The sequence below is a fragment of the Dermacentor variabilis genome, chromosome 7, assembly GCF_050947875.1.
Source record: "Dermacentor variabilis isolate Ectoservices chromosome 7, ASM5094787v1, whole genome shotgun sequence".
In the NCBI taxonomy this organism is placed as follows: Eukaryota; Metazoa; Arthropoda; class Arachnida; order Ixodida; family Ixodidae; genus Dermacentor; species Dermacentor variabilis.
Genome location: NC_134574.1, coordinates 90,422,176 through 90,434,218, shown reverse-complemented (window position 1 = coordinate 90,434,218; position 12,043 = coordinate 90,422,176). Strand labels below are relative to the sequence as shown.

The 12,043-nt window shown below is 44.1% G+C and overlaps 1 long non-coding RNA gene across 1 annotated transcript; it reads left to right on the top strand.

Annotated features, from left to right (window-relative positions):
* Positions 1-681: 681 nt before the first annotated feature.
* On the top strand, positions 682-10,071 carry LOC142586929 (uncharacterized). The gene is made up of 3 exons (XR_012829300.1): positions 682-853; positions 7,811-7,863; positions 9,926-10,071. It is a non-coding gene; the product is annotated as an uncharacterized LOC142586929 (long non-coding RNA).
* The last annotated feature ends 1,972 nt before the right edge of the window (positions 10,072-12,043 follow it).

Sequence of the window (12,043 nt, the reverse complement as noted above, 5' to 3'; positions counted from 1 at the left end):
AAAAAGAAATGGGCATGGGCAAGACATGTAATGAGGAGAGAAGATAACCGATGGTCATTAAAGGCTACGGACTGGATTGGGAAGGGAAGGGAAGCGTAGCAGGGGATGGCAGAAAGTTAAGTGGTCGGATGAGATTAAGAAGTTTGCAGAACAACATGACCACAATTATTACATGACCGGGGTAGTTGGAGAAGTATAGGAGAGGCCTTTGCCCTGCAGTGGGCATAACCAGTCTGATGATGATGATCAAGAGTTTACTTCATCACTGCATTCCTCTGCTGTCATAGATAAGGACAGCTATATCGTTGATCTTGGATATATAGAAAAAAGAAATGCTAAATATCTATTTCTTTGCTATATGACCCAAATACTGACTGTGGTGTGTTTTTGAACCTTTCAGATTCACAACCGAAACTGCTTGCAGATTTTTCTTGTGAACTTAAACTACTCTAGGGATGAGACGCCGCAGTAGAAGACGAACGCTGACATCTGCGTTCGTCCTGTCTTCTTCTATCTCGGTGTTTCGTCCCTAGAGCATTTTAAGTTCACAAAAAAATGGCACCCCAACACGCTCTCATTGAGTTCATTACTTGCAGTCTTATGTGCCTGTGCGCTAGATACACAAGAACAATAATTACGAAGTCGATAATTCCTCCAACTTTCTGTCTTTCACAGAGCAGAGGTTACGGCCAGAACTGCCGAAATTCAAGTGAGTGCCGGTATGGATTATGCTGTGTTGATGGGCATTTAAAAAGGACTTGCGAATTCCTGGGCGAGAGAGGCCAAATGTGCACGAATGACCAAGTAAAAGGAAATTGCTATTCATTTTATTGCCCTTGCAAGGCTGGATATGGTAAGAAAGAAGTTAAAAAAAGTATTATTTCGCCTAATTTCGTGTATGTAGCAGTGTTATTCAGGAACTTCTTTGGTTTACCTAGGAATGTAAATCACTGGCGTGTGTCTCTTAGTACACAACTATTTATGCTTACTTTCTTTAACCCCGATTCCTCGGTTGCATACTATGTTCTTCCTTACTTAGTGGTTTCATTGAGTTGCTGCTACACACACACACAAACACAGCTATATATATATATATATATATATATATATATATATATATATATATAGCTGTGTTTGTGTGTACGCATTGCGCGTACGCATTGTCACGGACTCAATGACCCAAGTTGTTGAGACCATTGCTTTCGGGCCGCGTTTCGTCCGCACGACTGTCCAACGTGATACCCGTTGGACCACTCACTACCGCTTTGCGGGTAAATGTTAGAGGCATAGATAGACAGGAAGACAGAGGAAAGCCATTTGGCCTCGCGATGGAATGTGAGGTACCGGAAGAATGATAATTGCATTAATAAATACCAATGTTTGCACAACGACAACAACGCTTCTTATGTTAGTTATTGCACGTCTCTACAAACTTAGTGCTGCCTGAAATAGTTCCGTTAGAGTATAAAAAGAATGAAAGGATTTGGCGTCAGTATTTCCTAAATGATGTTCTACGCAGAACTGTACGTCCTAACAAACTGTGTAGGACAGTGCTCTCAGTAGGTTGATTAGTACGGCTTGCATAGTAATGAGGAAAGCAAAGTTCATTTGTTAATGGCAAGGAAGTGGTAAATAGTGAAAGATGGCAATGTTTTCGGAAAGGTATGAAAAAAAAATGATTCTCAATACCCCGAGGACCTTGGGAAGGCCAGCTCTTAATTAAGAATTATTATCATAAAGATAAATCCGTTATGTGGCTCTGAAATGAAATACAAGAAAAACTGGCTCTCCCTACAATGAAGTAGTCGTCTTATTCTAAGGTTACAAGTTATGCCAGGAAATAAGAACTACTGTACTATACTATCTCGTAAGCTCAGAGTTTTATCTTCATTATTATTTAAATGGTCGTCATGAAGGACTAAAGTCCAATGCAAAACAATTGCATCTTCTTGACAATATAATCAGTAAACATCAGGTTGCGTAAGTGTTCTCTGTTAAATCTCAAACCTAAATCTTCCGTGTCTATGAGCTTGGCTATATATTCTAATCACGCAGGGAAGACCACTGGATAGAATTTCTCTGGTTGCCGTCCGCAATTCTCAATGCATCTTTTCAAATTTTATCGTGAAGACAAGCGGCAGCTGTGTAATAAGCAAATATTTCTTATAATATTCCATTACGCTTTCATTACTTTATAAGTACGCAACTCTTCTTTGCAATTCGTATATCTAGTGGATCCACCCATTCTTAAAGTCTGAAAACCATATAGAAAGGTTCTAGCCAACCGATTTCTGAAATTCCTCATTGTTCATTTCGGTGTAAATAATTGTTGAGTATCTCTTAAAAATGGCCAGCGTATCCTGTAGGTCTGTTGAAGTACCTCCTTTATTCTACTTGAAATGATCCTGTTGAACGGTTTACACACTACAAAAAGGAAGCTGCGTGCCTGTGATTTTTCACTCCTTTACCGAAACCGTTCATAGAATGGTATATATGCCTACGTTGTCCCACGTTCTGCTTGATTTAATAGCCAACAGTCCATCATGCACACCAGCCAACAGGGTCCACGCAAACATCTCAGCAATCCGATGTTTGCAGACTACATTGTCCTGTTAAAGAAGGCTGAAGATGACATGTAATATGGGGGTTTGGAAGAACTTTGTCAACAAGGCCTAAGAGCAGGTCTAAAAAAGAAAGTTGCTCGCTCTCGAGTAATCGAGAATAGATGTACGCATGAAACACCAACCGACCAAGCAGATTGGTTGGGGATGATACATTTTTACTATTGTTGTAGTTCATGTTCGCAACGGCACACCCGACCACACCACACCGCATCACGCCATATTGTACACAGTTCCATATGGACGCTGCGCAGCTAATAGAAGAAATCAAGCTGAATGCAGCACGAAAGGTTGCAAAAGACGCCGGAGAGAAAGAGCACATTGCCCAGCTAGATGAAGAATGAATTAAAATCTGGGGTTTTGCATGCCAAAACCTCGATTTTATTATGAGATACGCTGTAGCGGAGGACTCCGGATTAATTCTGACTACCAGGGGATCCTTAACGTGCCCCGAATACACGAGTCACGGGCATTCTTGCACTTCTCCTCTATCAAAATGTGGCCGCCTCGGAGGGCATTTGATCTCTCAACCTCATGCTTTAGAGCGCAACACCGTAACCGCTATGTCACCGTAGCGGGTAAAAGCGCGTGAAGCAGGTGCCACGCAGCATGGCGGCATCTCTCGAGGCGACCCAAAATGCGCGCCGCGGAGCTCGTGGACCGCTGGCGTACAGCACTCCGTGCTAAAAGGTGACCAGGAAGTGTAAAGTCCCTGCAGCTGCCTCCTGAACGCCGCTAATCGAACTGAAAAATAAAACTTCAGTGTACTAGAAGTTACAGCTTGCATGATATTGTGACCAAACATTAGCAAAACTCGGAAGCAATATTCTTTAGCTTGTTTGGGCCGTAACTAGCGTATGGTATGCGTTCCTGTACGAAGCGGTCCTATGCAAAAGGTTGGAGGCCACAGGCCGCATTTAAAAAAAAATGGACGTGTTGCCCGGAATATCTCGCTTTGATCTCGCTACTTTCCCGGATGTTCTATGGACGCTACCAAGCTAGAAGAAGAAAACCGCTTGATGGAGGTACTGCACGCAGCGAAAGACGCCAGGGAGACCTAGTGCACTGCCCAGCAAGAAGAAAAGCGCCTGAAGGAGGCGCGACCAAACGCGTCAGCAAACCTTGATTCTTGGTCGGTGATCTCAGCCAAAGAGTTCACGTGCTAGGCCGCCACTAAGCAAAGGCCATGTTTCATGGAGCGCTCGCTTGCGAAGGCTGGCTACATGACGCAACGCTCTCTCCTAACTTATACCTTCCTCCTTGAATGTAAAGCAGCGCATCAGATGCCTCCGACGCCTTGCTACACTGCAGCACGACGGAAGCAGTGGATGCCCAGCAACTTCCATTTCCCTGAATTGAAGAGCATGGTTTCCTATATTTGCCCTTTTAACGTGGCTATTGGAAATTACTAATAAAGCTTCAGCGTACTAGAAGTTACAGCTTGACTGACATTATAAAGAAACAATAGGAAGAACTCGGAAGCAGTACTTTTGTAACTTGTTTGGGAGTAACTAGCGTAAGCAAGGTGGTCCTGTATAAAGGGTTGGGGGATTTCGCATTGTTCTAGCAACGTGCCCGGATTTTATCGTTTGAATGGCCCTTGATTTTTAACTCAAGGTCACTTCAATCTCGCTGACAACGGGAGCTAAAAAACATTTCATGCTAAAAACTTAGAAGACCCTTAAGCTACGCCTTTTAGAGTGAAACACGCTAGCGTTATCTGGCACAGTTGACGCCGAGGCCGGATATTCGGCGACACGGGACCCGATAGAAAACAATGGCGGTCCGATCCCGGTGGCCGTGCTGAGCAAGGCAATGGCTCGTACAGCCGTAAGACAGCGGCTACAAACAGGGACTCACAAGACGCTCATACCCCGTAAACAAGGAAAAATGGGTTTGTTTTTGAGTTCCCGCCTCTGTTTCCTCATGTGAACACATTATTTCCGCGTATATTCAAATTACAATCCAACGCTACCATTTTTTTTTAAAGTTGTGTGTAAGGCGGAATTTACAAATTTTCTGATGGAATTTACTTTCAAAAATTCAATTAGTTCACGCGGAGGGCCTGCGTGGTTGCGGTCCGGGATGATTTATTCTGACGGAGAGCGCCACCTACGGCGCACGCCAACACCATGTTTTCTGAGACACTGGGACTTTAACGCTTTGGTGTTAAAAAAATCAAGACCATTCTGCCGTGCGAATAGGGATTACCAGTGGAGCTTTGAACAATGTGGTAAGAAAGCTTGAGGGTCACACATTGTCACGTAATGAGGACGGTTACAATGGCTTTGTGGTCGCAATGATATACACTGATCAGCATACTCGCAACTGCGAACACACACTTTGATAACGTGAAATCAATGCACGTACGCCGCTGGGTGGTCGGTTGGGCCGGATCGGTGTGACATCGCACGCGATATGTCGGCAACACTAAACCCTTTTCGGCCTGACGCAAGCACAATGAGATCACCAACAACGAACACGTGCTTAGTGCCCAATCGCAACTAAACCACGAAAAGTGAGTAGCCATAAACGTCATGGCAATGTGAATGACTGCATTTTTTGCTTGCTTACGGTGGGGTAAGTCACTGCTTATGGGGTATGAGCCGTTGTAGGTGACACTTTTCCACGTGCTGTTCTGTGTGTTGTATGGGTGACTAGAAAGCATGTAAACACTGTTCGCTTCACTTGTCTAAGTGAGTGTAGGTAGCCTCGTCATTTCGGGGCTAATAGTCATTCCATTTTTTGCTTTCTTACGGCGGCATGATAAACAGATGATGATAGTTTTGTGAGCAGATTAAAAACTCTAAGTGCCCTTGCCATATGCAGCTCCGGTGTAAAAATACTGCGCCACTCGTCTCACCATGAATGTCGACGGTGATACGAATATCTTTCGAGAATGTGCGAGAGACCTCATTCCTGAAGTCGTGTTTATTTAATATAAGTACAGATATTTCTGAGATTTTTCTGGCTTCGATTGCATCTTTGGTTAGCAGCGCGACAACGAACGTCTGAAGTGAAAGAAGAGAAGGAAAGAGCACTTTTTTTCTGTTTATTGTCCCTTATCTTGCTTCCTACGCCGGTCGTTGCGCTGCTAATAATATGTAGCGGTATCAACACACTCATTATTCCACCCCTGGAAATTGCAGCCCAGCTATATAAGGCATACTCTGATAGCTTCCCGCTGTGGTGTGGTATTCGCTTGCCCAAATCGCCCATGAGCATGGAAGCATTACGAGGACTGTGTGACGCCAAAGCAGTGAATTTAATGAGGAATAAGTGATCATATCGATGGAACAACAAAAGCGGTATGACGACGGCGACATGACGATAATGGGGTGTCGATATTTAAACTATGATAACGGTATAACGCCGACAGCCGGACGGTAATGACACGAGGACGATCAGGTGAGGACAATCGCGGGACGATGATAGTATAACGACAACCGAAACAAATAACTGCAGTGACGAGGACGCATTCAAGACGACAGTGTGACAACAGATTAGTGACTGCGCCTTACTGACGACGGCACAATGACGACGATCGCATGACAATGACGTCATTGTCACAATTGAATGACGGCGTCATGACTAGGAAAGAATGATCAAAAAGGAATGACGTCGATGGATCGACGTTGCTGGTATGCCGAAGACGGCATGACGACAAGGGGATATCATTACCAAAGTGACGACAATGGAGAAACGAGAGCCCGACGATGTTGGAATGAAGACAACGGTGTGATGACGACCGCGTGTTGATGCCATGATGAACGCCGCATATCGAAGTCACAATCATGACGATGGACAGGCATGAAAACGACTGTGTGGCGACGATATCCTGATAATGATGGCCTGACGAGAATCGGATGACAAAGCTCGAATGACGACGATGCAACCACCACAATGCCATCACGACCCCGAACACATACCTAGTAGCCAAGCTACTAGAGAGCTTGGACCGACAACTAGCAGGCGTGAAAACGACTGTGTCATGAGACTAAGATACCGAAGCAGGAATGACGACGATGCAGCTACCAGGATGCCGCCACGACCAGGGGCGGCTTGCATGAAGATTCAACAACGAAAATAATAACGAAATTAACAAAGCATTCCTAAATTTTCCGCTGACGACGCCTAGTCCGCACAAGAACGCGTTCTTAAATTCGTTATTTTCGTTAATAAATGTTCGTTCAAGCCACCCCAGGAGCTCATATATACGACCAAGCATATAGACAACTTGGGTCACTGAGTTGGCGTAACATCGTAGGTAGATAAACTGATAGGCTCTAAATGGCTGAAGTCGGCAGTAGGCAAACAATCCTATTCACTATAGAATAATATGTGGAGGACAAATATAGCATTCAGTAGATGGACAAGAGAACTAAAATTTATGATTGGCAGGCACCCTTTGGAATATGAACAAGAGTACGTTAATCTAGATTAAATGTCGCAGATAGCGTGGGTTGTGAAAACAAAACTTACGGAGGTGTATATTAGGGCAGAGGCGGAATTAGTAGGCATTACCGAGTCGTGGCCACGTGTTGGCCGCTAACCCTGAAAAGGGAATTTGGCGCCATGCTACACACCTGCAACATGAAAAGTCCGAAGCCTGCTGCACACGTGGCAATGCATAAGGCTATACAATTTGGAGAGGTCACACTTCTTGCAACACATAATGAGCTGTGTCATAAAGTAAACTTATGACGCCGTGATCGACTTCCTCAGCGAGACATGCCAGCATTTAATGTAATACCTCAAGGTTGTGTTGTTGTTTCTTTTTTCCTTCGGCCTTTGTCTTATTCAGTTTTGTTCATCCATTGCATCTTCGCTTCTGTCATCAATGCTACATTGATAATAATCACATTTTTACCTCATTGGACTAAGCGCCGCTTTTTTCGGGTATGAGCCTTTGCAGCTTAAGGCGTTTGCCTTACAAGTGGGCCATCGTTACTTGCAGCAGTGGTAACGTATGGTAGAGAAAAGGGGCTATAACACAAAGCTAAGCAAAGTGTGGAACACGCAACGAGCTATGGAATGAAAGATTTTATGCTTAACGTAAAGCGTAATCTAAGCTAATGTGTTAAGCACGACGTAAAAGTATAGTTTCTCCTAACGTCTGTTGAGACACGTGAGGAACTGCTGTGATCATTTGTTTGGCCTAACGCATTACTGCTGTATTTCTTCTCTAGATTTTTGCGAGGAAGGAGTTTGCATGCAATAACTTATATGAAACTCACAAAACGTAAGTTTTTTTCTCATTGATATTGAATAACGAAGTTTGTAGGAGGAAGAAATGTCTGCCATGTCCACTCAAAATGTCCGCTGTTTGCCCTGAATATTATCCCTCACACTAACGTTTTTGAAAGTTTAACTCGTTGAAGTGTTTATGTTAAATTTTAAGTACAAAATTAAACCTGTTTAAAGGGAATTCCTATAATTTTTGGTTGTGGTTTATTTCAGTTTCCGAACAGTACCGAGGGTCGTGAGAAAAAACAACTTTCGGCTACTGCCTAACTAGCTTCGTCACTCCGTAAATACGCATAGTAGAAGCGCATGATAGAAAGAGATGTATGATAGTAAATATACAGGAGCGCAATCTATAACACAAGCCCCGTGAGAGGACAGGCCCAGCGCTGTTTGTTAAATTACTAAGCTCCTTCTACGGAATAAGTGCCAGCAAGTCCAGCTATAAGTACTGTTATAATCCATGACAGTCGATGTGCATTTCAGCTATACCACAAAATAGTAGATTAACGGCACGGTGCAAAACAATGTTGTTTTACAGTTAAACAAAATATATACTAATCAATATATAAGAAATGTATATGCATCGGCAAAAATAGAAGAGCACAAATAAAAATTGGGTAACTAATGTAGATGTATTAGGGAAAGCAGACTTGTAACTTGTGTCATGCACAACAGGCCAAACAAAAAACGATTAGTCCCTGGAACTCCCCACTTATAGTATTGACACGCGTTTATCTTTGTTGGGTGACAGCGTTCCACCATCTAGGTGTGTGCTTGAGCTCCGCATGCCGTCGTGGTCATTCTATCGTCGTCATTCCAGCTTCGGCATGTGACTCTCGCCACGCCATCGTACTCACACACTCTGGTCGGGCCCGGTGAACCAAGGTGTCTAATAGCTTGGGCCGCTATGTATGTGCTCGTGGTAAAGTTGTCATGGTTGTTGCGCTGTGATCACGCCAGGTTCGTTGTCGGACTGTCGTCATCGTTTCGTAGTCACGCGATCATCGTCACACAGTCACGGGAAATTCGTTTTCATACCGTGGTCATGGTGCTATCGGGGAGATTGCATTGCCTTCATTCCAGCTCTGTGATCTCAATTTCATCGTGCCGTCGTCGTCACACATTTCGCGGCCACATAGGGACCCAAGTTGTTTATTAGGTTGGGCACTAAGTGTGAGCTCGTGCTGGTGACACTATATTCATCGTGGCATCGCCGTCGTTCCAGCTTCGTCATCGTACTTTCATTAGGCCGCCGTCATCACATCTTTGCCGTCATTCGTGCATTCATTGTCCTACATTCGTCGTGGTGCCATTGTTTTCACACCTTCACGCCTACCCGGTGAATCAAATAGGCTAAATGCTTGAACCACTAGATGTGAGCTCACGGTTATGATGGCAGCGTGATCGTTGCATTGTCCTCATTCAAGTTTCATCATCAAACTCTGGTCAAGCCATCCACCATTACGAAAATTGTCATAAAATAGTCATTAATTTGTTGTCCTACCCTTGTTGTAATGCCGTAGCCGTCGTTCTAACATCGTCCCTCCAGTTTCGTAACCCAATTCTCCTCATGCCCTCGTTATTATGCCGTCAACGGCCTACAGATGTCACGCACTTGTCATACATCCGTCGGGATGCCGTCGTGGTCGTTTCATCTTCATCACTCCACCTTCGTCATTCAATTATCTTCATGCTGTGGTCAGCACACCATCATCGCTATAGACTTATCGCTATGCCAGCGTCTTCATACCCTACTCGTCGGGCCATTGTCCTTACACCATGGTCATGTCATTGTCGCAATTGTGTACTTGTCATACAGTCGTCTAGATATGGCTGTTACTATAACTTTGCCATCCGGCTCGCCTCATACTGTCATCCTTACAGCATCGTCATCAGAGAGTTGTCGTAATACCCTGGTCGCAATTCCGTCGTTCTGACGCCTCCGTCACAGTGTAAGTGACACAATCGCCATCACGTCACTGTCCTCACCCGATGGTACTCATGCCGTCGTCGTGAAATTGCTTTCGTGAATTAAATTGGCGTCATTCCTTTTTCAGCACTGCGTCAACATCATGTAATCATCTACATGACCTCCATTGGAAAGCGAGAGTATGCGCATATACTTCAAAGAATTCAAGTCACAGAAAGACTACAACTTCGAAATAAACGTGTGTTCAGTGACCGTTGTGTCGCTACCTTTCTTGAACGCTAATCGTGCTAACGTTGACTGTCATCAGAAAATGAGCTCTGTCAGAATTTTTTTTTGTAACGTTGAGGTGGTGCATTTTGAAGTGCGTTCATATTGGTTGTCAAGGGAAAACACGGGGAAGGCGGGCGATCAAAATTCAAGACGACGAGAAAAACAAGAACAAGGTGAAAGCTGAAAGCTGGAGCGAACGTTTCGACAAGTGTACTTGTCGACACGTGGACCTTTCACTCCCTAGGTTAGTTATCACGCTCAACTATTTTGAATTCAATTTTATTTACTAGCTGCAAACTTTCGGCAATAGCATGGGAACACCATTCGCTCCCACACATGCGAACATTTTCATGGGATAGCTTGAAGCACGCCTATTGAACTCCCACCCTCAAAAGCCCCACACTTATCTTCGTTGCATTGACGAAATATATATAATATGGGAATACGGCGTAAGCGTGTTAAGTCACTTAATTAGCTATGAATCGTTTTCACCCGAGTATTAAATTTACTCCTCACCACTCTCCTAGTCAGATCAACTTCCTCGACATGACGGTCTACATTAAAAACGGAAAGCTGAGAGCGACACTTTACCGGAAGCCTACATATAGCCAGCTATATTTAGACTACAACAATCATCACCAGCGACGCTGCAAGCAAAGAATTCTAGTCGGTCAAGCGAAACGAATAAGAACAAATAAGAAGAATCTGCAGTGAAGACCACAACTATATCTACCACCTAAATGACCATAAAACAACGATAGAAGAAAAAAACTATCCACAAGTTGCTCTCGATAGAGCTTATGTTGTGGCGTCAAGATTGGAGAGACAGCCGGAATTAGCGAATAAACAGCCTACACCAGAATCTTACAGATGGCCAGTCTTTAGAACAAAATACATTTTAATAGACGCCCAAACATAAAGAACATCCTACGAAAATACCACCCACTATTATCAAATCACGAGCGTCTGAGAAAAGCGGTCCCCGATGTACCAAGAGTTACCTATCATTGCATCAGGACCTTTAGAGACATGTTAGTGCACGCAAAATTCCATCATTCCACTGCAGTAAGAGCATGCTGTCGCCCCAGGAGGAAAACCTGCAGGCGCCTTCAAAGTGACATACAAATTATTATCAGTCATTAAAATGGTTACACACACGAAGTCAAATATAGCTTCACATGTACAAGTTCGCAAGTGATTTATATGCTTGAATGTTCCTTCTGTAAGAAACAATATAGAGGTGAAAAGGGACAATATCTGAACGTGAGATTAAACGGACATAGCGCGGACACATCTAAAGCTCTTCTCAAAGCCGTTGCGGAGCATTTAAACCAACCAGCTCATAACTTTGATGAACTTAAACTCAACATATCACAGTGGAATTTCCGTTTTGAACGAGAAAGAAAATACACAGAATCATACCTTATCCATAAGTTCAAGACATTGCAACCAACAGTCATTAACGTTTCACAGAGAACTTTGGAATCTATTCGCTATGCTAAATTGGTAAATGTTGTTAAATGTAGCAACCATTTCATACGTCTCCAGCCAGCTCTTCGGGTTTTCAAATGTTGATCTACGGAGGGTCGATGGCTCTCTGGGCTGCTGTAGCACAATACGTGTTGGTGACACTGCGGCTGCTATTGTCGCTGCCGTCGTGACCGTGCCTTTTCTGGCCTTTTCAGGTAGAAGCCCGCCCTCCGGTAGGAGTCCTTGCTGCCTACGGCTGGCTCACTGGCCTTTGGCGACGTTGGTGTTGTCTTCCGTTTGTGGGGCTTTGGGTGCGTTGGGTACATAACATACTAGCACCTCCACCAGATGTCATGTAGTAGAGACAGTGAAGAAAGCAGCAAAACTGGTACTGGTAATGATGAAACGTCCCCTTTATTGAGCGAACATGTGCCCTCAAAAGCACGCTACACTAAAGAACAACAGTAGCGGCGGACACAGTCGGCGATCGTGGAAAACCTGCTCA